This window comes from Narcine bancroftii, chromosome 4 (genome assembly GCF_036971445.1).
Source record: "Narcine bancroftii isolate sNarBan1 chromosome 4, sNarBan1.hap1, whole genome shotgun sequence".
Taxonomy (NCBI): Eukaryota; Metazoa; Chordata; class Chondrichthyes; order Torpediniformes; family Narcinidae; genus Narcine; species Narcine bancroftii.
In genome coordinates this window covers 63,847,411-63,871,176 of record NC_091472.1, presented here as the reverse complement: position 1 = coordinate 63,871,176, position 23,766 = coordinate 63,847,411, and the positions used below count along the sequence as shown (strand labels likewise).

The following is a 23,766-nucleotide window of genomic DNA, read 5'->3' as shown; positions in this document are numbered from 1 at the left end:
CACTTCACCTCAACATCAGGGAAAAAGTATACAGCATCAGATACTTAGAGAAACTCACATTAATAAAAAGAGCTGCTTCGATTTGTTAGAGGCAATAGTGGCTTGGTCTAACCTAGATTGACAAGGGAATGGAGGAGGGAAAACATTTAACATTTTTAAATGGATTTTCAGAAAGCATTTGAGGAAGTCCCACACAAAAGCTGATGAGCAAATTGGAGGCCTATGGATTTAAACGTGTCAGTGAAAAACTGGCATAAAACTAGAATGTAAAGCACAAAGTGATGATCATCAAAATAAAGACACAGAAAAGGCAATTCTATATTCATTTGCAGAGAGGGAAAGTGGGTTGGATGAATGGACTTCTATGTAGGGTGGAGACCAAGAATGACACATACTGTTGGCACAGTCTCACTAAGATTGAAAAATGCTTGTTAATCAGGATAGAACTGAAGAATCATGGAACACTGCAGCACAGAAACAGGTCCCTTCGGCCCTTCTAGTCTGTGTAGAACCTTTTTTTGCCTAGTCCCATTGACCTGTACCCAGTCAATACCTCTCCAGGTACCTGTCCAAATTCTTCTTAAAAGTTAAAATTGAGCCCGCATTCACCACCTCAGCTGGCAGTTCATTCCACACTCCCACCACTCTCTGTATGAACGAGTTACCCCTCATGTTCCCCCTAAACCTTTCCCCTTTCATTCTTAACCCATGTTCTCTGGTTTGTATCTCACCTATCCTCAGTGGAAAAAGCCATCTACATTAATTCTGCCTATCCCCCTCATAATTTTAAATACCTCTATCAAATCTCCCCTCATTCTTCTACACTCCAGGGAATGAAGTCCTAACCTGTTTAACCTTTCCCTGAATCTCAAATTCCTGAAGTCAGGGCAACATCTTAGTAAATCCTCTCTGCACTCTTTCTATCTTATTGATATCTTTCCTATAGTTATGTGACCAAAACTGCACACAATACTCTAAATACGGCCTCACCAATGTCTTATAAAACTTTACCACAACATCTCTGCTCCTGTACTCAATACTTAGATGTATGAAGGCCAATATGACAAAAGCTCTCCTTACAACCCTATCCATCTGTCATTTTCAGCCCATTTTTCCAGCTGGTTCAGATTCCTCTGCAAGCTTTGAAAACCTTCTTCGCTGACCATAGCCTCCAATCTTCATATCACCTCCAAACGGTGAACCAATTTACCATATTATCATCCAGATCACTGATAAACAACAATGGTCCCAGCACCAACCTGTGAGGCACACCACTAGTCATAGACCCCCAGTCAGAGAAGCAATCATCACCCACTACTCTCTGGCTTCTCTTGTCCAGCCATTGTCGAATCTAGTTCATTAATTCACCATGAATACCAAGCATCTGAACCTTCCTAACTAACCTCCCTTCTGGGACTTTGTCAAAAGTTACTGAAGTCCAAGTTGACAACATCCACAGCCTTTCCTTTGCCAACTTTCCTGGTAACTGCCTCAAAGAACTACAAGGTTGGTTAAACACGACCTACAAGGCATAAAGCCATGATGACTGTCCATAATCAGTTTCTTGCTATCGAAATAATTGTATATCCGATCTCTTAGAACACCTTTCAGTAATTTACCTACTACTGACATCAGGCTCACAAGCATATAATTTCTGGTTTACCTCTGGAGCTTTTTTCTTAAACAACGCAAGCTCCAATTCTCCAGCACCAGTCATGGCTAAGGAGATTTTAAATATTTCTGCCAGAGCCCCTGCAATTTCTACACTAGCCTCCCTTAAGGTCTGAGGGAATATCTTGTCAGGTCCTGGGGATTTATCCACCCTCAATGTTTTTAATACAGCAAGCACTACCTCCTCTTTAATCTGTATAGGTTCCATGACCTCTCTGCTTGTTTTCCTTGCCTCCCATGACTCTGTGCCTGTTTCCTGAGTGAATACTGATGAAATAAAATGTTTTAATTTCTCCCCCATTTCTTTTGGCTCCATACAAAGCTGACCATTCTGATCTTCAAAGGGACTCATTTTGTCCCTAACTATATTTTTGCTCTTAATATACCTGTATAAACCCTTAGGATTTTCCTTCATATTGTCTGTCAAAGCAACATCAAGCCTTTTTTTTTGCCTTCCTGATTTCTTTCTTGAGGTTTCTTTTGGATTTTTTAAAAATATTCAAATACCTCATTCATTCAATGCATACCTACTACCTCATTCATTCAATGCATACTTTCCAAACCAGATCCCAAATATCCTTTGAAAACCAAGGTTCCCTATGCCTGCTAATAATATTGACAGGAACATGCAAACTCTGTACTCTCAAAATTTCACTTTTGAAGGCCTTTCATATTTGTCCGAAAACAACTTATTCCAATCCACACATTCTACATCCTTTCCCATTTCCTCAAAATTAGCTTTTCTCCAATTTAGTTTCTCAACCCGAGGCCCAGCTATATCGTTCTCCATAATTAACTTGAAATTAATTGCATTATATTCATTGGACCCAAAATGTCCCACTACACATACTTCTGTCACCAGTCCAATCTTGTTCCCTCATTGGAAATCTATTATTGCATTCTCTCCAGTTGGTACCTTCATATATTGATTTAGAAAAAATTCCTGAACACATTTGACAAATTACAAGCCATCCAGCCCTTTTACAGTCTGAAAGACCCGTTCAATATGTGGAAAAATAAAATCCCCTACTATTACAAACCTCTGTTTCCTGCAGCTGTCTGGTATATCACTAGATATTTGCTCCTCTTTGACTATTGGGCAATCTACAACCCCCATGAGTGTGTGGCCATACCTTTCCCATTTCTCAGTTCCACCCATAGAGCCTCAGTACATTTAGATGGTGACATCTTCCCTGATGAGCAATGCCTCTGCTCCTCCTTTCAACACCCCCCGTCCACTCTATCACGTCCAAAGCAACAGAAGCCCAGAACATTGAGCTGCCAGTCTTGCCCCTCCTGCAATCAAGTTTTACTAATGGTCACAATGTCATAATTCCACATGACAATCCACGCTCTAAGCTTGTCTCCCTTTCCTACAATTAGGGTGCAGTGCTGGAGCACTGCACCACCACCTGTTTAAAAAAAAGTCAACTTCTCCACGACTGAGGGAGATGTGATTGTAGATTTGAGAGAACATTCCTCTCCCAACAAGTTTTAGAACTTAGTCTGCTCCCCAACTTTTAATTTGGCACACAGGGATTAGTGAATCCCAAATGGTGGCAAGCCCAGACTGCAAGTTGAGGGAATGATTGGTGGATTCTCTCTACTGTCCTTGTCTTCCAAAGTGCATTAGCGAGGACACAGCAGTTCCACTAAATCTCGCAATACAAGGGGAAGGATGTCACCATCTGGTTGGGGCAGCACGGTAACGTCCTGGCAGTGGAGGCTCTGATATCCCGTCTCACCTGCATTTCATCCACCTCTATATGTGTTCGCCACTTACAGAATGGGACCCAGGATATGGATACAGTAAGCTTTGGGACAAGAAAGAAAGTGAGACCTAGAATAGATAGGGAGAGGGAGATTTCCAGAGAGACCCAAATCAGATGGGGGAGGCGGGGTCAGAGGGGAGGATGAACAATGTTATAGTGAGAGAGAGAGAGGGAGAAAAAGAGAGAAATCCAGGTTGGGGGGGGGGGGAAGACCTGGCGTAGATAGATGCAAGAGACGCAGGAAACAAAGTAAGAATCATAATATAGGAACAATGAGAGTTGTGACCTGAAGGTTTAGGTGGAGGAAGAAAGAATGACCAGGAAAGCAAGAGGAAGGAACAAAACGAGTGGCAATCGCAGAGAGAAAGAATGACCAGGACAGAGAGACACAGAAATTTATGATGTGGAGAGATAGGACAAAATCAAGTTATGTACAGAAAGACAGATGGCATTTTAAAGAGAGAAACAAGGAGAGACCTGAGAAAGCAAGGGTCAGAGACATGACACACTTTAGGAATTAGGCAATCCTTTCCTCACTGGAATTAATCTGCCAGACCTCTGCAGATAATTAATGAGTGCAACCGTGCAATACTTTGTCATATTATTAAATTAAGTATTATATGTTTTATTGTTCCAGTTATACACTGAAATATAGTAATAGGCTATATTTTGTTAATGTCTTAACTATCACCATATTTTTCTGCTCTGAAATTCATATTTCCTTTATCTTAGTTTAGTGCTCAACATTAATATATTTCATGTTACACCCAATTTGTGCACCAGCTCATTTCAAGTACTGGGCAACTTCCTTGCCCCGTTCATGTAATAAGCAGGTACCCAAATTGGGTGTGACATATAGAGAGGAGATGGGAAATGGCAGTATTTAGTCAGCTCCAGCATCAAAAAAAATAGCATGGCATCCCTGCCGATAATACTCCTTGCATCGAAACAGATCCACTGGAAAACATTTCCACCATGTACAACCAGTTGACTTCTAACAGTGCATGTAATTTTCACATAATCTTTACCCTCCTCCACTCCTCTATCTGCTCTGGCACACTGGTTCCCATCCCCCTGCAAATGTAATTTAAACCCACCAGAGCAGCACTAACAAACCTTCCTGCAAGGATATTAGTCCCCCTCCAGTTCAGATGAAAATTGTCCCATCAGTGCAGGTCCCACCTTCCTAGGAAGAGCACCCAATGATCCAGAAACCTGAAGCCCTCCCTCCTTCACCTTGTTTTTTAACCACATGTTAAGCTGCATTATCCTCCTTTTTCTAGCCCCACTAGCACGTGGCACAGGAAGCAATCCTGACATCACAGCCTCGAGGACCTGTCCTTTAACCTTGTGCCTATCTCCCTGAACTCTCCTTGCAGGATCTCCTCACCTTAACTACCCATATCATTGGTCCCAACATGGACCACGACATCAGATTGCTCACCCTGTCATGAGAATGCTGTGGACTTGATCTGAGATATTTTGGACACTGGCATCAGGGGGGCAACACACCATCCAAGATACTCTATCTCTTCCACAGAACCTCTCATCTGTACCCCTAATTTAGAATCTCTTATCACTGCAGCTCGCCTCTTCTCCTCCCATCCCTTTTTAACTACAGGACCAGTCTCCATGCCAGTGACCTGATCACTGTGCCTGGTAGTCATTTCCCCAACCACCACCCCCCCCCCCCCCAAACAGTATCCAAAATGGTATACCTGGTCATTGAGGGGAACGGCTACAGGGGTACCTGGCACTGCCTGCCTGTTGCTTTTCCTTCTCCTGACTATCACCCATCTACCCTCCTCCTGCTTACTTGGTGTGATAGTGTCCCTGTAACTCCTGTCTATCACCCCCTCTGCCTCCTGACTGATCCGGAGTTCATCTAACTCCAGCTCAATTTCCTTAACTCAGCTTGTCAGGAGCTGCAGCTGGATGCTTTTTCTCACAGATGGCCATCAGGGATACTACTGACTTCTCTGATGACCCATATTCTGCAAGAGGAGCATTCCCCTACCGTGGATGCTATTCCCACTTTTTTTGACTAGAGGAACAAAATATATGATATATAAAACCTGCCCTTTCCTGTGCTTACCTGATGAATTCATTTTGTTCCTTGAAAAGGGTGGCCCTTTCTTACTTCAACTCCTCCTTTCCCTCACCTCTTACCTGTTCTTGCTGAAGCCTTATACTCTGATTCTGACAATGACCATTGCCTGGATGACTGCTCTGCTATAGTCCCTCACTTTTATAGTGATACTCCTTCCAATCAGCTTCTAGCTGCTGCCTCGCCCCCCTTTTAAATTCTGTTATTGCTCCTTGGGTCACCTGACCTCTCTTGCTCCAATCAGCTTCTTCCTCCAATAGAATGAAGGAAAACTCCGCCTTGCATCCAGGACAGTTTATGGTGTTTGACAGTGGCGTCAACGTGCACTGCCTTTTATGAATGCCCAGCAGGAACGCTTTACAATTAATTCAGGGCTTGATTCTCCATCAGGATCTAAATTTTAAGCACACAAAGTATGCTTTCAGAAACCAACGTGAACTTAGAGGGCAATAGAACAAAGAAGATGAACAAAAGGTGCATACATTTATGAGAAGCTGACCAAGCAGGAAAAGCAAGATTGGAACAAGTAATAACGGGAGGGGTTCTGTTACTTCCAAATTATTGTCTTAGCGTGCACATATACTAATCATCAAGGCTGAAAAATATTCTTAAATTTCCGATGTTCTTCGGTATTCACTAAGGAGAAGGATATTGGGAGATGTGGGATAAAAAAAGCAAATTGGGTAAATATGGGGAATATAGAGATTACAAAAGGTGTAGTTTTAAGGCTTTTGAAGAATATAAAGGTGGATAAGTCTCCGGGACCAGACGGGATCTTCCCCAGGACATTGAGAGAAGTGAAGGAGGAAATAGCAGAGGCTCTGGCGGTAATTTTTCGAATGTCATTAGATATGGGGGTAGTGCCGGAGGATTGGCGCATTGCGCATGTGGTTCCGTTATTTAAAAAGGGTTCAAGGAGGAAGCCTGGCAACTATCGGCCTGTAAGTTTGACGTCTGTGGTAGGTAAATTAATGGAGAAAATTCTTAGAGATAGTACTTATAAACATCTGGATAGACAGGGTCTGATCAGGAGCACTCAACATGGATTTGTGGGAGGAAGGTCATGTTTGACCAATCTGATTGAATTTTTTGAAGAGGTGACTAGGAATATGGATGCGGGTAGCGCAGTCGATGTTGTCTATATGGACTTCAGTAAGGCCTTCGATAAGGTACCACATGGAAGGTTAGTTAGGAAGGTGCAGTCTTTAGGTATAAATTTTGAGATAGTCAAATGGATTGAACATTGGCTGAAAGGGAGAGGCCAGAGAGTGGTAGTGGATAATTGTCTGTCAGGTTGGAGGCCGGTGACCACTGGTGTGCCTCAAGGATCTGTATTGGGCCCATTGTTGTTCGTTATATACATTAATGATCTAGATGATGGGGTGGTAAATTGGATTAGTAAATATGCAGACGATACTAAGATAGGTGGAATAGTGGATAATGAAGAAGGTTTTCTAGGATTGCAGAGGGATTTGGGCTGCTTAGAAAAGTGGGCTGAAAAATGGCAGATGGAATTTAATGCTGATAAGTGTGAGGTGCTTCATTTTGGTAAGAAGAATCAGAATAGGACATATGTGGTAAATGGGAGAGCATTGAGGAATACAGAAGAGCAGAAAGATTTAGGAGTGACGGTACATCGTTCCCTGAAGGTAGAAACTCACGTGAATAGGGTGGTGAAGAAGGCTTTTAGTATGCTGGCCTTTATCAATCATTGCATGGAATATAGGAGTTGGGAGGTGATGTTGAGATTGTATAAGACGTTGGTGCGGCCTAATTTGGAGTTCTGTGTGCAGTTCTGGTCGCCTAATTATAGGAAGGATATAAACAGAGTGGAGAGAGTGCAGAGAAGGTTTACTAGAATGTTGCCTGGGTTTAAGCATCTGGAGTATGGGGAGAGATTGGACAGATTGGGTCTTTATTCTTTGGAGCGTAGAAGGTTGAGAGGGGATTTGATAGAAGTATTTAAGATTATGAAAGGGATAGACAGAGTGGATGTGGATAGACTATTTCCGTTAAGAGGAGGAAAGATTAAAACAAGAGGACATGAGTTAAGAATTAAGGGGCAGAGGTTTAGAGGTAACATGAGGGGGAACTTCTTTACTCAGAGAGTGGTAGCTGTGTGGAATGATCTTCCGGGAGAAATAGTGGCGGCGGAGTCAATTGTATTATTTAAGAAAAGGTTGGACAGGTATATGGATGAGAGGAAGATGGAGGGTTATGGGCATTGTGCAGGGAGGTGGGATTAGAAAGGGGCGTTTGGTTCGGTGCGGACTAGAAGGGCCTAATGGCCTGTTTCCGTGCTGTAATTGTTATGTTATGTTATGATGTAAACTTTTTTTTCCTAAATTTACATTATCATGAGCATTAAAACTATTCAAATCTTATAAGTACTTTTTCCATTAACTACAGGGACATTGATGAAGTCAACATACATCAAATTAAATGGTATGCTGAGGGATTAAATGGTATGCTGAGGGATTAAATGGTATGCTGAGGGATTAAATGGTATGCTGAGGGATTAAATGGTATGCTGAGGGATTAATTTAGTAATTTGTCTAACAATTACACAAATTTCTGTCATGATAAAATGTAGAATTACGCATGAAATTTAAGTTATATTAATCAAGAGATGGATTCTGCATTATTGATTAAGCAGCAAAGCATTTTATTATATTTATTAAAATACTCCAAGAAAGGTTTTTGTGTTCTCAATTTCTTCAGGAAATTGACAATTTATTTCTTCAACATTTTTGAACACTTAGGAATGCAGCCTCACAGATTGTTAGTTACCCAACACAGGAACTAAAGGTACTGGACTTGTCACCTGGAGATTTCAATTAATACAGATCTCAAGTTCAAACCTCATGTTAGAATTTGAATTCCATTCAAAAATCTGAAAATAAAAATCAAATATCAAACATAAATCTTCTGAATTGTCATGAGGTTTAATCAATATTTTATTAAAAAAGGTTTTGCTTACACTCTCTCTAGAGCAACCTCTATCCTCAAAGGCCCCCACCATCCAGGCCATGCCCTCTTCACTCTGCTATCATTGGGGAAAAGGTACAGGGGCCTAAAAATTGGCACTCAGCAGCACCTGCTGCCATCAGATTCCTGAATGATCAATGAACCAAAGACAATGTCTTACTTTGACTTTTCGTGCGCTATTTTTGAATTTATTGTTGTAAGGTGGTTTATATGAAAGTTTGCACTGAGATGCTGCTGCAAGTCAACTAATTTCATGCCTTTTTCTTGACAATAAATTTTGATTGGGTGTTGTGCAATGAGGTGATTAAAGAGGCCAGGGTAAAGGAACCATTAGAGGGCAGTGATCTCAATATTTTTGAGTTAATTTTGATAGTTAACAAAGAGAAACTAAAGTCAGATGTGTTGGTATTTCAATGGAGTAAAATTAAAGGCATTGTGGCCATGTTTGCACATGATCTGAAAGTAGGTAGAGGAGCAAGCAGTGCTGAGAAAACAGGGAGGCTGAAGAAGACTTGAACAGATCAGGAGAATGGGCAGAGAAATGGCAAATGAAATACTATGTCTCAAAGTAAACAATGATGCATTTTGGTAGAAAAAAAATTAAATGGACAGATTATTTTCTCAATAGGGAGAAAATTAAAAATACCCAGATGCAGAAGGACTTAGAAATCCTCATGCAAGGTACCCTGGAAGTTAACTTGCAGGTTCACAGGTGATTCACAAGGATGATTCCAAGAGTAAAATAGTTATCATATGAAGAATATTTGGTCTGTATTCAATGGAATTTAAAAAAATTGAGTGGCTGTGGTGAACCTCATTGAAGCATTTCAGATATTGAAAGGTATAGTCAGAGTAGAAGAAGAAAAGTTGTTTTCCATGGAGAAGGCGGCACAATTTCAGGATTGAAGGGTGTCCATTTTGGAACAGAGATGTGGAGGAATTTCTTTGGCCAGAGGGTGGTGAATAAGTGGAATTTGTGGTTGTGGAGGTAAAAAATCATTAGGTGTATACATAATATTTTCAAAATCCTGACTCTGTGGAAATCTTTGTCCAAGGAAAAAGTAGATGCTGCCTCTTTAAATATATTTAAGTTACAGTAAAATAGATTTTTGAGATGACACGGTTAGTGCAACACCTCCACACCAGCGATCAGCACCAAGATTCGAATCCCATGCTGTCTATAAGGAGTTTGTACGTTCTCCGCGTGTCTGTGTGGGTTTTCCCTGGGAGCTCCAGTCTCTTTCCACCATTCAAAACGTACCAGGAGTGTAGGTTAATTGGGTGTAAATTGGGTGGAGTGAAACATGATAAGCTGCATCTAAAGGAGACAAAGATGTATTATCTATATTTCAGACTCGTGGGTTGAAATGGCCTGTTACCGTGCTGTATGTCTATTTTCATTTTAAATTTGAATTTTAATTCAAATTTAATTTAATTTAAATTGTAGGGGAATTAAGGGTTACGCAGGGAAAGGTGGACCTGGGTCTACAGCCAGATTAGCTGGGCTATTATTGATTGTGGGAGCAGGATCGACAGGTCTGACTCTTGCTCCTATTTCTGATGTTTCGGGAACGCTGTTCCCACTAGTCTCTGCAGATACTTGCACCATTGCAGCGTCCACAGCCAAGTGCACAATGAGGGAAGCGACTCAATGCAAAGCTGCCTGCTGTGACAGAGCGAAGCCAGAGGCTCACAGCTCTGCTCCTCCTCATCCCACCCTCCTCTCCCCTCTTCCTGGTCACCAACAGGATGGGGGTAGGGAGGAGCAGGGGGAGTGAAAAATTAGCACATTTTTCAAAAATGGCACCTTTCCCCCTCCTCCCCAGTCCAATGCTGCTGCCAACTCTCCCCCCCCCCCATTGATGCCGCTACCACCCCTCCACCATTCTGACAACGCCGCCACTCCCGCTCCAACAAAAAAAAATTCAGTGTGGCCTGCCATTCAACCACTGACTCACCATCTGGCATGTGTTGTGGTGCTTTTTTAAATGTGTTCGCTCCCCCCTCACTTTAGAACCTGGCTATGCCCTTGGATAGAGAAGCAGCTGCTGGATGCGAAGGCTGGGATTTGGAATGATTCACTCTCTGTGCTGCCTGGTGTTGATTCTCCATCCAGTTTTGAATGGTGAGAGGAGATCAGAGTCCCCATGACATGGGGAGAATGTACAAACTCCTTACAGACAGCACGAGATTCATACCTCGATTCCAATCACTGGCACTATAAAGGAGTTGCGCTAACCGCTACACAAACCATGCCGTCCCACTCATCTTCATTGATGATGTGACTGCTGATTGAAGAGGCAAATTAGTTCAAAAGTTCAAGTTCGAGCAAATATGATTCATCCTACAGCAAGAACAGCAAGATCCCAAACATACTGCTAAAACAACAAGGAGTTTTTCAAAGCTAAAAACTGGAAAATTTGGGAATGGCCAAGTCAGTCACCCAATCTAAATCCAATCAAGCATGCCTTCCAATATGCTGAAGAGAAAACTTAAGGGGATAAGCCCTCAAAACAAGCAGGGGCTGAAGATGGCTGCAGTTGAAGCTTGGCAGAGCATCACCAGAGAGACTACTCAGCACCTGGTGATGTCTATGCATCACAGACTTCACGTAGTCATTGCATGCAAAGGATATCGAGCAAAGTACTAAACAAGACTACTTTAATATACATACCATTGCTATGTCCCAAATATTATGGTGCCTTGAAATGAGGGCGCTATATATAAAAAGTGCTGTAATTTCTACCTGGTCAAACCAAAATGTATACAAATACCCTTTAATAAAATCTGGAATGTGCACTTTAAAAAAAAAAAAAAAAAAAAAATTGCATGCGAATTGTTTGATTACAAATTAAAAATTCTAGAGCACAGGGACAAATAAAGGAAAAAAAGTGTATTTGTCCCAAACATTATGGAGGGCACTGCGTACATCAGCAATTCTCAAAGCCTACAGCAACTGAGTAGTTGAAGAAGTTTGAAGGGAATCAAACCACACACATGATGTGCAACTTTCTTGCATTAAAGCATGTCAACATGTCATCAACCAATATGGATAATGACAATCACATTTTCAATTATATTGTTCTTCATATATAGTTTATCAAATTTATACAAGGATGAAACATCTGGGTAGACAGGGTCTGATCAGGAGCACTCAACATGGATTTGTGGGAGGAAGGTCATGTTTGACCAATCTGATTGAATTTTTTGAAGAGGTGACTAGGAATATGGATGAGGGTAGCGCAGTCGATGTTGTCTATATGGACTTCAGTAAGGCCTTCGATAAGGTACCACATGGAAGGTTAGTTAAGAAGGTGCAGTCTTTAGGTATAAATTTTGAGATAGTCAAATGGATTGAACATTGGCTGAAAGGGAGAGGCCAGAGAGTGGTAGTGGATAATTGTCTGTCAGGTTGGAGGCCGGTGACCACTGGTGTGCCTCAAGGATCTGTATTGGGCCCATTGTTGTTCGTTATATACATTAATGATCGAGATGATGGGGTGGTAAATTGGATTAGTAAATATGCAGACGATACTAAGATAGGTGGAATAGTGGATAATGAAGAAGGTTTTCAAGGATTGCAGAGGGATTTGGGCTGCTTAGAAAAGTGGGCTGAAAAATGGCAGATGGAATTTAATGCTGATAAGTGTGAGGTGCTTCATTTTGGTAAGAAGAATCAGAATAGGACATACGTGGTAAATGGGAGAGCATTGATGAATACAGAAGAGCAGAAAGATTTAGGAGTAACGGTACATCGTTCCCTGAAGGTAGAAACTCACGTGAATAGGGTGGTGAAAAAGGCTTTTAGTATGCTGGCCTTTATCAACCATTGCATGGAATATAGGAGTTGGGAGGTGATGTTGAGGTTGTATAAGACGTTGGTGCGGCCTAATTTGGAGTTCTGTGTGCAGTTCTGGTCGCCTAATTATAGGAAGGATATAAACAGAGTGGAGAGAGTGCAGAGAAGGTTTACCAGAATGTTACCTGGGTTTAAGCATCTAGTGTATAGGGAGAGATTGGACAGATTAGGTCTTTATTCTTTGGAGCGTAGAAGGTTGAGAGGGGATTTGATAGAAGTATTTAAGATTATGAAAGGGATAGACAGAGTGGATGTGGATAGACTATTTCCGTTAAGAGGAGGAAAGATTAAAACAAGAGGACATGAGTTAAGAATTAAGGGGCAGAGGTTTAGAGGTAACATGAGGGGGAACTTCTTTACTCAGAGAGTGGTAGCTGTGTGGAATGATCTTCCGGGAGAAATAGTGGCGGCGGAGTCAATTGTATTATTTAAGAAAAGGTTGGACAGGTATATGGATGAGAAGAAGATGGAGGGTTATGGGCATTGTGCAGGGAGGTGGGACTAGAGAGGGATGTTTGGTTCGGTGCGGACTAGAAGGGCCTAATGGCCTGTTTCCGTGCTGTAAATTGTTATGTTATGTTATGATGCATGGTACCTCCACATGGTTGGTCTGCAAACAAAAATGGCAAACAATTAAACTGGGAGCAGGCAGGCAGGCACTATGTTAAAGAATTCAACAGATTCACACACAATTCCAAAAAGCAAATAAAATATTCTTGACAACTAGAGGAAAAAAAAACTCATGCATTCAACTATCTAACGGAGGATGACACCTTATTCTAAAGGGATGGGAACCTAGCAAAGTGTTAAGTAGGACATCTTGCTTATCATTTGAAAAACTACTTTTGCTGTACCTTTCAGAAATCCAGCTGAAGGCTGATGACCAGTATGTGCTTCAACTGTATGAATTTCTTGGTCACTTATATTTGTCAAAAATCTTAAAATCCAGGTAAAATTTAAGTTCTTTTAAATGGTATATATTTCAGTAAAATGAACTTGGTTCAGATGTCATTTTTTTAAAAATTACCTTTGATAGGAAGAAAAGACTGTTTTATAGGAGTTGCTGTCAGTACGTTCAAGCAGAGACTAATCTGTTGCCAGTTGGATGGTTTCTAAAGGACAGGAATGAAAATTACATCTTAGTCCGATTTGACATACGGGTGCCAGTAATCTACCACAAAGTTAAATTACAAACATTTCTGCATAAAACTGAAATAACATTACTCTGAAAATTTTCTTACAATTCACCATCTAAATGTTACCAGTACTGAAAGTGGGAAACCAACAACCAATGAGGTGATTCAGTAATAAAATGCACAGTTGGAGGGTCTAATAACAAAGTTGATCATCTCTAATTTCTATTGAATACATGATTTGGATGTGGTGGATGGTGAACAAATCCAAAAGTGTAGCCTATTCAGGTGCAATTTCTTGCCATTCCTTGCCACTAAATTGGCAACTGACACCCATGTTGCTTTGGATTAAATACTTTCTCTGAACATTAGTTGACTTTCTCCCTTAAGGCATTGATATTTACTCCAGGCTGGGAAAGGCAGTGGGGTAGTGGGGGAAGGGACAGGGAAAGCGTAAAATGTTATTATTCAGAAGATAAAAGATGTAAGATAAATGTTAGTCAGTTATTGAGGAAATAATGAGGGGAGAGGTTTGCTATATTCTAATTAAAATGTAAGCAATCCTGTTCTCTCCAGCCACAGGCTAATTTGTAGATTTTAGCCTCTACTTACCTGATAGCAATTTAATTTGAGTTAAATTGGAGATTTCAGTAACTGAGGCACTTCAAGAGTAGATTAGTTTTCACACTAATCTATTTGGACTAAAGCCAAGTGGGTGGGCTGTAAATAGATTGAAGAATTTTTATGTAAACACTTCACAACTTTATCTTGAATATTTGCTCTTCCCCAAGCATCAGGGATAGGGAAAATCTTCCCATATTGGCTATCCAACAAAGCACATGTCCATCCTTCGATTTCTGTCAGTTTTGTGATGTTGCATATGGTATAAATTAAATAAGCCTGTCCAAGTAGCTGCAGTTTCAGTAATACTAAGAGGAGAGAGTACAAAAGAAATAATGTGAAATATGTATTAATTAATTTACTCAAAGGACACTTTGACAGCTGTTTCATTCTGGGACATTTTTGGCATTTTGACAGCATGTCGGGGGGAAGGGGGGTGTAATTATATGCTAGCATTTTTCTGCCAGCAGACCTAGTCACAGTTCTGGAACGCCACACTGTCTGAAATCTGCTTACCCATTCCGGGATTAGCTAGGGTATGGAAGATGATACTGCAATGATGCGCAATGGCTGCGATATTTCTGCGGGAAATATGAAGTACCCAGGTAACAGTCAGACTTCGGCTTGCATGAAATTTGCTTCTGCTCTAATGATGGTAAACATATTCACAACTTGTATCATTATCACTTCAAGCTGTAGCCATTATTTTTGTAGATGGATATGTCAGATGCATACGTTTTACATCAGTGGCCCGCTTCTTTTGGTCCAGGAATACTGGCCTTCTGTGTGAATTTACACCCTGTCCCAGCATTTTGCCAACTTTGCTTGGCTCTGTGTGAATGACCACATCAAGCTTGAAGCCGAGATATTACTGAGTCCTCCTTACAGCAATATCACGGCATTTCTGTGTGCAAATGTCTAAAGGCACAGATTGACAAAGTTGAGCCAAATTTGGGTCAGCTACATTAACGTAACATTATTACACTTCAAGGCCAACGGTTCATACAATTCAAGACCATAGGTGTAAGACTCCAACAGCATGCTTTGCCATTCATTGGGTTCAAGGCTGATGTGACATTTCTCGATCATTTTCAAGCTTTTTCCCCATGCATCACAATTCCCTTGAAAGTTAAACATTTCAGACTTAACGATGCACAAAAGAATTACCCCACAGCACCCCTTTCATGGTGTTCCTCATCTCAATTTTGAATGGGCACCTTATTTTGAGATCACACAATCGTTCTCGACTCTGCCATGAGAAAAAACATCCTCTCAGCATTCACATAGAAGAAAAGAAGCAGAAATGGGAATTAACCATTTTACCCTACTTTCCATAATGTATTTACTGTGGTGTTTGCATTAAATATATGGTGACACAGGTCCCAATGCAGTGTAAATTCTGTACATCATGTGATTTTGTACTTTTATATACTCTAAATCAAATATTATCAAAGAAAAAACAGGACTATTTATGAATTAAAACTATACTCGAATCTTCAAATAAAAGATACAAACTGCAGAGTTCACTGACAATGTATTTTTCTTAAATTTATGGTAATTATTTTCCATTAATATTTGCAGATTTGCTTTAATTTCTGACAAAAGGAATTTTTGCCTGCCGTTTCACACTTGCTTTGTATCCATTTTTCATTAACCTCCAAGATGGAATTTTCAGTAATTGCAACAAAACTTTTGAAATAAATGTGTTTCAGTCATCAAGTTAGAACATTCTCAACAGATGCAGTTTGGAGGCTGTGTGCTAGGTTGGAGAAAGTGATGGGTTAACGGACCATTTCATTACATTCAGTGTCTGCAGCATTTGCTGAATTTTTCACGGACGTGACTTAAGTGGAAACTTGCCTCTAAATTGAATATTTATAATGTGAATAGTTCAAGTGTTAAATATCCAGGTACATAGACTGACTTATACCACCAAATAGCTTCATTGAATTCAGCAATCCCAATGTCACTACCATGCAAAGTTTACAGAAAACTTGACCAAGTTCATTCAATTTCTGAACTTTTACCTTTACACCTTTCTTGTCTCCATGGAAAACCATGTTAGATTTCCCATGCCTTGATTTTGGACACCACTAAACATCACATTTAGTGGGTAACACTCAAAAAAAATGATGCCACCACCATACACAAATGCCCCTTTCCTACTTTTCCGGTATTCTGAAAGAGTTGTTCCCTCTAAAACACCATGGTTCTTTCCTCCATCAACATCCATTTTTCATTCTTCAGCATATTCTCATGCAGCCACAGAAAATCCAACATCTTCCTTTCAAACCTCTTCCCTCCCACCCTGATATACTTCCCACGCGAGTTAGCTTGTTTTATTTTTCAATTTTGTAGATTGAATTTGGTGTGAGCAAGGTTCTGGAAAGGGCCAAACAGTTTTGTTTGCTTCTCATTCCTGTTCTTTGTAAATAATTATTTCACTCCAATTGATTTTTTTTAAATTAATGAGGTCATACTATCTTAACTTTATCCTTAAAATAATTTTGGAAAAAGATTGGTTCAATGAAACAACCTTGCTGAATTCTGTTCTGCACTGGGATTTGCATTGAGTGAGATCACAGCTTTCATGTCATCGTGAGGCTGAGAGGGGATGATGACCAAAAAAAAAAAATCGGAACCACTAACTAAATTTGAGAAGTATTCTCTTGGTTCTCAGCTCAGGCAATTCATTCCTTAATCAAATTACTCATCTGTCATTCATCCCCAGCACCTTTCAATCCCATAACCTCTGCCAATAAGAGGGATAAGGAGCATAGTAAAGTTTACCAAGTCACACACTATCCTGACTAGGATGTATATTATACAGGCCTTCTTTGTCATTAGGACAAAGTACTGCAGCTTCATGCATAACAGCACTAAGGGAGTGCCTTGTTGCCATCCAAAAATTTAAAAGAGCATTTTAATCCCACTTTTAATAGCTGGAGTCACCAAGAAAACCAATGTTTCACAAATGAATACATGCTTCCTCACCCTGCCGCTGGAAATTGTGGAATCCCAAGCTCTGGATTTGGAATCCTAAATCTCTCCACTTTTTCTAAAATCTAATCTTAGTTTACATTTTTAAAATCTCAACTTCACTTGGTGTTTGATTATGTGAAATCAATTGAGATATTACTTCATTAAAGGCACTATACAATTACAAATTCAAGAGGTTAAAATAACAAATATTTTAAACTGGTGCTCAGTGAGCTTTTAATGATACAAATTTGGTTGCTGGTCTCCATTAAACAGTCCTGAAACAAAATGGATTCCAGATGTCACCCTCAAGCACTGGCTACCAAACTTTAATGCCAAAGTAGCTTTAACTTAATTATGCTAGTATCTTTTCTCCCCACTTGAATACAAAAAGAATGAAAACCTAGAAAAGGAATATTTTAATTATATTCTTTGCCTATAACATTTTCAGTGAAGGAACAAATTCATAATTGCAGGCAACTTGATACGTGCAAATCAACTAAATTTAAGATTCCATGATGCACCCTAAAACTTCACTCTATGTACCAATATAAATTAAAGTTCTGGCATTAATTTTAGCAAATTTAGCAGAACATTAAAAAAAATCCACAAGACCAACCATTCACCCTGTATTTCAAACACAATAAGGATCTGCTCCAGATAAAGAGCTTGTTAAAATGAAAAATGACTTCTGTAAAATCAACTTTAATTGGAATCTTGATTCAGTAGTACTTTTACCTTTGAAAAAGTAGTATGTGGAAGTAACTACCAATTAAAAATGCACAGATATTAAAATATTAAATTAGAAGAGAGACATCCACGTGAAGTATTAGACTAATGATAAGCTAATCAACAATATCACAAAATAGGATTTTGTTTTGAATTTCTCATAATGCAAATGTAATAATTTTAAAAAAATCTTCTTGTAAGCTCTGATCTAAAATTGCTAAATGCTGCGTAAATGCTCTCCTTATCACAATCAACGTGGAGGAACATAACATTTTCTTTGGCTTGGCTTCGCGGACGAAGATTTATGGAGGGGGTAAAAAGTCCACGTCAGCTGCAGGCTCGTTTGTGGCTGACCAGTCCGATGCGGGACAGGCAGACACGATTGCAGCGGTTGCAAGGGAAAATTGGTTGGTTGGGGTTGGGTGTTGGGTTTTTCCTCCTTTGCCTTTTGTCAGTGAGGTGGGCTCTGCGGTCTTCTTCAAAGGAGGCTGCTGCCCGCCAAACTGTGAGGCGCCAAGATGCACGGTTTGAGGCGTTATCAGCCCACTGGCGGTGGTCAATGTGGCAGGCACCAAGAGATTTCTTTAGGCAGTCCTTGTACCTCTTCTTTGGTGCACCTCTGTCACGGTGGCCAGTGGAGAGCTCGCCATATAATACGATCTTGGGAAGGCGATGGTCCTCCATTCTGGAGACGTGACCCATCCAGCGCAGCTGGATCTTCAGCAGCGTGGACTCGATGCTGTCGACCTCTGCCATCTCGAGTACCTCGACGTTAGGGGTGTGAGCGCTCCAATGGATGTTGAGGATGGAGCGGAGACAACGCTGGTGGAAGCGTTCTAGGAGCCGTAGGTGGTGCCGGTAGAGGACCCATGATTCGGAGCCGAACAGGAGTGTGGGTATGACAACGGCTCTGTATACGCTTATCTTTGTGAGGTTTTTCAGTTGGTTGTTTTTCCAGACTCTTTTGTGTAGTCTTCCAAAGGCGCTATTTGCCTTGGCGAGTCTGTTGTCTATCTCATTGTCGATCCTTGCATCTGATGAAATGGTGCAGCCGAGATAGGTAAACTGGTTGACCGTTTTGAGTTTTGTGTGCCCGATGGAGATGTGGGGGGGCTGGTAGTCATGGTGGGGAGCTGGCTGATGGAGGACCTCAATCAACGTGGAGGAACATAACATAGGGAAGCACAAATTAACAGATTAATGATAGGAAACTCCTTGGTATGGAGTTCTATAAACAGAGCCCAAGCCATACTGCTTCATTCTCCAGAGCTCAATTCTCCATTCCATGGCTTTCAAACAGAGCTAAAAATGGGATCCAAAATTTCTCCTAAAGAGCTGTCCTACAGTCCACACAATTATACATTTTTGTCTTTCTATTTCCCTTTATGCTCAATTTAAAAAAAATCTTAGGACACCAGTTTCTCTAACAGAATCACTATTTAATAGAATTCCCAGAAGTCTGAAAAATCCTTCTTTGCACTGTATATTTCTATTTCACATTCAACTTCAGAAACCTTTGAAATCGTTTGTCCCACATAACAAAACTAAGTTAAACCCTTTCCTTCTCCATGAGGATCAAGAGTCTTCCATTTCATCATCAGCAAGTTATTTTGATCAGTTTGTCGTATCACCAGAGTTTATGGTAATTAAGCAAGACTAAGTTCTCACAACAATGAAGGAAAAATAGAATGTGAAACATTTCACAATGCATGTCAACCATTTTACTGTGACTTACAAAGGCAAAGCTATTAACAGCTGCAAATAACTTCAATCCTTGTCCTCAAACTAATCAAGAACAAGAAATATTCCAGGCATTCTGCAAGGGGTGTAGATGAGCAGCAGAGGGTAACTGCCTCGAAATGGCCAAAGATAACACTGGATATGAAACTTTAATTGACACACTCGAAAGGATTTTCAATGCAAACATTATATCATAGCACATTCAAAATGAATCTTTCACAATTCATCTGCTCTTTGAGCTCAACTTCAGAAAGTTAAAAAAACAATTCCAAACAATTATGGTCAGAAAGGCAAAAGAAACTGAACAATTCCTATAATTTTCTCTCATATTTAAAATACAAAATATAAAATCATTTATCATTACGATGGCTTTTTAGTAACAAACATTACCAGATAAATCCTAAAGGAGAATTTATTCCAAAACAACTTGGATTGTTACAGAGTTCTGTGTTGTGTATTGGCCTACGTGTTGTGCGGTTTTAAGTTAAAAAATGACAGTTTGCCTTAGAGAGCAAAGGTGAAGATGGACTGCTGAGAGTGGAAGACGGACTGAGCATGTGCAGAAAATTTAAAAAGTTTCTGGACTTGGACGATAATCCATCACTGGGTGGTGCTGTGGAGTGGAAGAAGGCCCAGAGCATGAGTCATGGTCTGGAGGGCAGTTTAGAATGTTGGGATTTCAAAAAAGATGAACATTCCAAAGGCAGACAGAAGGATCCAAGCAAAGCCAGTGGTTCCTCTCTCTTCAAGCAACACAAGTAGACAACTTCAAATTTTGTGCTCTCTCTTGCTCTCTCTCTCACAAAGATCTTTTGGTTTCAGTTTACCAAACAAACTAAATTTTGTTTATAATCTTTGCTTCAGTTTAGATCGAAGTTTTGTGTCTTTTGTGTTTGTTTTGTGTCTAAGTTTTTCTGTAGGCTGGTTGAAAGTGTAGCTTAGACTTTGATTACATATGTTATATTTTGGCTGGGGAATTTATTAGTTTTACACTGTTATAGAAATTTGCATAGTAACCAGTGGGCATTGTTATAGAAGGGGGGTGGGATTTTGAATTAAAGTTTGAAGGTGAATTTTTGTTAATAAAGTAATTGTTCATCTTTACCCCTGTGTGATATGCCCTGCTGGTTTGATCTTGTAACAGGATAGATTTCTTTTTTTGCTATTTCTAAATAATGAGATTTCCGACAAAATATGTTTGGCTGCAATATATTGGAAACAAAGTTCTCTTTTTCATTTTGCATTAGGCGAAGACTGATGCAAATTTTGTCTTAACAAATAAAAGCAAATTGTGAAGTTGTAGATTAAATTTCTATTAAAGAAACAATTGAGAAAACAGTTAAGAGTGTGATACCAATTTCAAGGAGATTTAAAAAGGGAGAGGTATTCCAATCTAATAAAAGGAGGAATACTTGAATTTAAAAAAAGTTCCAAGTCTTGCATATCAAATCCCCAACTCTATACCTCAAACTATTCGGATTAGTACATTTTTATACAAGTTGAATGGTTACTGGACTTACCAATAGTTAGAAAGCTTATCTTATTTTTATACATTCATAGTAGCAGGTTAACTCAAATTGTGAAAATATTACCTATTATTTCTGCTCCCTCTATCCCCATCACACCCATCCCAGAAATCACCTGCAAAAAATCTACCTCATCCACACAATCAAGCTATTTGTTTCTTGAAATAAATATGAACCAGGAGAAAGTGTAAGAAACTTGGCATCTTGACCCTCCTTCACTATTCAATAAGATCAAAGCTGATCCAAATGCCATCTCAATACTGAATTCCCAACCACCTCTTGTAACATTTCTTCCCCCAATGCTCATTTAAATAAAACTAAAATATTCAAACTGCTTCACCATGTTCAACTCCCAGAGAGATACCATCTTGTCTCATCTACATCTTAAATAGTGATTTTTTTAATTAAAAAAAAAATGGCATCTAGTTCTGGATCCTCAACAAGAGGAAATATCCTTCCGTTCTCACACCATTTTCATTAGTTTGCTGCCTAATTAAGATTTTATGGTAACTAGGTAGTGTTTCAGAACTGTACATTCTCACATAGGCAGGTAGGATGTAGATTTGAGGTTACAATCACATAAGCCATGATCTTATTGAATGCTTTGACAGTTCCAACCTGCCAAGTTGGATCCTACTTCTAAATGACACGTTCCTATGTGACAATATTGATTTTATAACTTCATATTTAACCAACACTACACACATTTGCCAGATCTTTGCCCACTATCTTTACATACATTAATTTATAGCCTCCTCATGACCTCCATACAACTTGTCTACCTTCTCTGTCATCAGAAAGAACCATACCCTTGGTGCTCACATCCAAGTCACCGACATAAACTTTGAAAAGTCAAGGGTCCTGCTATGATCCCTGTGGCACATCATTCATTATGTCTTGCCAAACAGAACATTTAATTTACTTCCCATTTCCTGTTGGTCAGAAGATCTTCTATCCATGCCAATGTTACATTCTGCACCATGAACTTTTAGCTCTTGCAAATCAAACATTCCAACACTGATATAATTTTAACAGTAAATTGTTTTATAACTTTAAATTACTTAAGAGAGACAACAGGCTATTACTCCTCGAACCAAGCATATAAGATTTATATTTCTCACTAGCTTACAGCCAGCAACACAAAAACAATGCAACAAGAAATAGAAAAATTGAGGTTCTGGCTATGGTAATAAAATTTTATCTTAGGCCTGCCACTCAAATTGAAGTGTAACAGAGCAAAAAAATACTTCTGCTTACCACCTCCAATGGAAATTTCAACAGGACAATTGGGCAGTCAGTTCAGATACAATTATTCAAAAATGCCACCAAACAAAGAAAACATAGCAATGGCCAATTTCTTTACCATCTCTTTACAAGATATTTATCATCTAATACTGATCTATGCGAAGACATATCTCTTAGATCACCACATTTAACCTCAAAATCATATCTGTTCATTACTGTCTTATCATTAAGAAGCACATTGTGCAGCAGGAGCAAGTAGAGAACACAAAGCACAGTCAAACTGTTCAATCCAGATGTAGGGTAGTATTAAAAAGTCTGACAAGACTATTCAGAATGTGCTGTAAACTAAGTTAATTTTTTCAAGAGGAATATAAGATTTAATTTCAATATGCCATCTTTGCATTCCTAAATCCATATCCAATTTCCAAGTAATAGTTACACATTTCCTAGAAACAGCCAAAGCTAATTGTAAAAAATCAATTTGGTACATAGTTATCTTAATTTGAAACTAAACACTTTAATATTCCCCAACAATAATAGCATCGGGTCCAGCGGGAGTTTTACCTTTAATATTTTATCCAAAAATAATTTAATTTGTATCCAAAAAGATGTAACCTGAGCACATTGCCAGGTCAAATGAAAAAAAAAACATTTTTTTTAAACCACATCTAACATATATATCTGATGATATTAAATATCATTAAAATGATAAATATATTTTTTCCAGAAAATATGGAGCATATATTTACAACATGTTGGTTTGAAAATTTAAGCTCTCAATAACTCGTCCTGGTGGTGATTTTCATTTTCAACAGCGGTTGATTTGAATTTTTATTTCTATTTTGATAATGTTCTTTTTAAGGGCTAGATGGGAGGGAGGGATTAGGATTACACATCACATATATTTCTTTTATCTTCTTTCTTTGGCTTGGCTTCGCGGACGAAGATTTATGGAGGGGGTAAAAGTCCACGTCAGCTGCAGGCTCGTTTGTGGCTGACAAGTCCGAAGCGGGACAGGCAGACACGGTTGCAGCAGCTGCAGGGGAAAATTGGTTGGTTGGGGTTGGGTGTTGGGTTTTTCCTCCTTTGCCTTTTGTCAGTGAGGTGGGCTCTGCGGTCTTCTTCAAAGGAGGTTGCTGCCCGCCAAACTGTGAGGCGCCAAGATGCACGGTTTGAGGCGATATCAGCCCACTGGCGGTGGTCAATGTGGCAGGCACCAAGAGATTTCTTTAGGCAGTCCTTGTACCTCTTCTTTGGTGCACCTCTGTCACGGTGGCCAGTGGAGAGCTCGCCATATAACACGATCTTGGGAAGGCGATGGTCCTCCATTCTGGAGACATGACCCACCCAGCGCAGCTGAATATTCAGCAACGTGGACTCGATGCTGTCGACCTCT

The 23,766-nt window shown here is 39.8% G+C and overlaps 1 protein-coding gene across 1 annotated transcript in view; it reads right to left on the bottom strand.

The window, feature by feature from the left end:
* The window catches only part of sptbn1 (spectrin, beta, non-erythrocytic 1), a 300,080-nt gene that overhangs the window by 229,927 nt on the left and 46,387 nt on the right, over positions 1–23,766 (bottom strand). The window contains exon 2 of the mRNA XM_069931435.1: positions 13,425–13,509. The gene's annotated coding sequence lies outside the window, so the exon portion shown is untranslated. The remainder of the gene's footprint in view (positions 1–13,424; positions 13,510–23,766) is intronic.